Here is a 3,844-nt window from a genome sequence, read left to right on the forward strand (position 1 = left end):
TTTATCATATTTAAACGTTACTACAACTTCAAAAGTAAGTATTGAAAAAAATAAAGCCAGTGTCATAAAATCAATATGACACTGACACAGGAATAGATAAATAGATCACTGGAGCAGAACAAAAGAACTAAAAATAATAAATATCAGTAAATATGACAAGGCTAATATATGGTAAGTGGTATAGTTTGAATGTGGTTCGTTTGACCTCTTCAGATCTCATGTTGATTGTGATCCCAGTGTTGGAGGTGGGACATGGTGGGAGGTGTTTTCATCATGTGGGTGGATCCTTCACGAATGGCTCAATGCTGTCCTCAGGGTGGTGAGTTCTCACTCTATTAGTTCTCATGAAAACTGGTTGTTAAAAAGAGCCTGGCATCTCTCCTCTCTCTCTTGCTTCTTCTCTCACCATGTTATTTCTGCACATGTTGGCTTCCCTTCACCTTTTTCCATGAGTGGAAGCAGCTTGAAGCTCTCACCAGAAGCAGATGTCAATGCCATGCTTCTTGTACAGCCTGCAGAACTGTGAGCCAAATAAACCTCTTTTATTTATAAATTACCCAGGCTCAGGTATTCCTTTATTGCAACACAAACAACTTAAGACAACAAGGGTAATATTTCTATTCAGGAAAGGACAGATTGTTTATCAGTGATGCTTACGCTAATGGCTGTGGAGACCAGAATATGCCACCCCAAAACATGCCTCTTTGGTGTAAGAATTCTTTTTATTATTTTTATTTTGAATGTTTGTGTGTACACAGTAGGTGCATACATTTATGGAGTACACGAGGTATTTTGGTACAGGCATGCAATGAGTAATAATCACATCATGGAAAATTAGATATCTATCCCCTCCAGCATTTATCCTTTGCGTTACAAATCATCTAATTATACTCATTTAGTTATTTTTAAATGTGCAATTAAGTTATTATTGACTAAAATCCCTGTGTTTTGTTATCAAATAGTAGGCCTTATTCATTCTTTCTAACTACGTTTTGTACCCATTAACCATTCCCACCTGCCCCTCCCCCCTCCCACAACTACCCTTCCCAGCTTCTGGTAACCATCCTAATATTCTCTATTTCCATGAGTTCAATTGTTTTGATTTTTAGATCCCACAAATAAGTGAGAATATGCAATATTCTATATAGTATAGATCTTGTCTTTCTGTGCCTGGTTTATTTCACTTAATATAATGACCTCCATTTCTATCCGGGTTGTTGCAAATGAAAGAGTCTCATTCTTTCCGATGACTAAATAGTACTCCATTGTGTATAAGTACTACACTTTCTTTATCCACTCATCTGTTGATGGACACTTAGGTTGCTTCCAAATATTGGCTATTGTGAACAGTGTTGCAAGAAACAGGCGTGTATATGTCTCTTTAACATACTGATTTCCTTTCTTTTGGGAGTATACCTGGTAGTAGGATTACTGGATTATATAGTAGCTCTATTTTTAGTTTATTGGGAAACCTCTGAACTGTACTCCATAGTGGTTGCACAGATCTAAGGAATAAGGAGACAATTTTAACCAAGTCTTGAAACTCAGTAACCACAAAAAGCAATATAGGTATTTTGAGTACATTTGGGGACAAATGTTACCACAAAGAAAGTTAATAAATGAAATGCGAAATAAATGAATATGTGTAATAGAGGCAAACAGAGAGTCAATGTCTATTGCAAAGAGCTCCTGCAATTGGACAAGAATAGTCCAAGGTCATAAACAAACAATTGACAGAAGAGCTATTACAAAGACCCAACAAATATGTGAAAAGATGCAAATAGAATTAACAATGCAGTTTCACTTTATTTATTATTATTATTATTTTGAGATATAGTCTCACTCCCTCACCCAGGCTGGAGTGCAGTGGCGTGATCTCGGCTCACTGCAACCTCCACCTCCCACGTTCAAGCGATTCTCCTGCCTCAGCCTCCTGAGTAGCTGGAATAACAGGTGCCCACCACAATGCCTGGCTAGTTTTTGCATTTTGAGTAGAAACAGGGTTTCACCATGTTTCCCAGGCTGTTTCTGAACTCCTGACATCAGGTAATCCGCCTGCCTCGCATTTATTTATTTATTGAGTTAGTGTCTCGCTTTATTGTCCAAGCTGGAATGCAGTGGCACAAACACAGCTCACTGTAGCCTCGACCTCTCAGGCCAAGAGAGCCTCCTGCCTTAGCCTCCTGAGTAGCTGGGACTACAAGCAAGAACCACCATGACCAGCATTTTTTTTTTAACTTTTGTAGAAATGGGGTCTTGCTGTGTTGCCCAGGCTGGTCTTGAACTCCTTGGCTCAAGTGATCTTCCTGCCTCAGCCTCCCAAATGCTGGGATTATAGGCATGAGCCACTGTGTCTAGTAAGATTTCACTTTATGCCTACCAAAATTAGCAAAAGTCAAAAGGATCAACAACTATTACTGGCAAGAACTCAAAGGAAAATATTCTCTCATGCATTGATGTTCAAAATATAAAAGATTAAAGTCATTTTGGAAAGCAATATGGTAACGTCTCTTAAAAAATACATATGACCTTTGACTCAGTGCCCCAGTCTTGGAAATCTCTTTCTTAAAAATAAATCACCAGTATATAATGTGTACAAGAATGGCTATTGCTGTGTGGTTAATAGAGGTAAAAGACTGGGAACAAATTGAAGCGGAAGAGGAATTGTTGAATACGTATCTTCATAAACTCTAGACTCATATTCAGCCATTAAAAAGAAAGTGCTGGCTGGGTACAATGGCTCATGCCTATAATCCCAGCACTTGGGGAGGCCAAGGTGGGTGGATTACTTGAATCCAGGAGTTTGAGACCAGCCTGGCCAACATGGTGAAACTCTATCTCTATTAAAAATACAAAAATTTGCCAGACGTGGTGGTACATGCCTGTAATCCCAGCTACTTGGGTGACTAAGGCATGAGATTCCTTGAACTCTAGAGGCAGAGACTGCAGTGAGCCAAGATGGCAACACTGCACACACTCCAGCCTGGGCAGGCAACAGAATGAGACTCAGCCTCAAAAAAAAAAAAAATGGTACCAAGGTACCACTTGATTTGGAGGAATTTTTATATGCATGTTAAGGAAAAAATGATGCAAAAATGAGTGTGTAATATAATATGATGCATTTTTATGAAATAAACTATGATAAACACCCATATATGTGTATACAATTACGTAAGCTTGGTAAGGATTCACACCAGGTAGTCAACATGACGTTTCTGTGTGCACATGTGTGTGTGCTCATGTGTTGGAGGGGTAATTGTGGGTGAGCATAGAGCAATGAGGTGAAAGGAGGAGCCAAAAAAAAAAAAGGAAAACATAGCAAAACATTTGCATTAGTAAAACTATATGTATATGAAAACATATGAATCACAACACACTTAAAATATGTACATTAAAATAATTTTATAAATAACAAAATTTTGTATGCTTCATGTTCATACTAAAAATACCTTTGGAATTTGAAGCTGACGTTTACAGATATCTTCTTGTTTTGAGAGACTCAGGCTAAATAAAGGAAGCATTGTTTTCCTCTAGGAAGGATTTCAGGATCATGTAGTTCATAACTTCTGATCTGATTGCCAAGAAAATATCAGAACTTCAATCTGTGAAATCTGTCCTTTGTTTTATGTTCACATACACATACCCCCTCTCCACTGCCTTGTCTCAGACATAGACATCTGTCCAGCCTATTTCAAAAATGTTTGTTGTTGTTATGATTAGAATGAGATATTCTACAATTGTGACTGAAGCAATTAGAATATGATATCATGAAATTTGTCTTAGATAAAATTGTTCATTGCTTCAGATTTTTCTGGGTCTGAGCAATTACCTTTAAAAACAAATG

The sequence above is a fragment of the Cebus imitator genome, unplaced genomic scaffold (genome assembly GCF_001604975.1).
Source record: "Cebus imitator isolate Cc_AM_T3 unplaced genomic scaffold, Cebus_imitator-1.0 Scaffold289, whole genome shotgun sequence".
NCBI lineage: Eukaryota > Metazoa > Chordata > Mammalia > Primates > Cebidae > Cebus > Cebus imitator.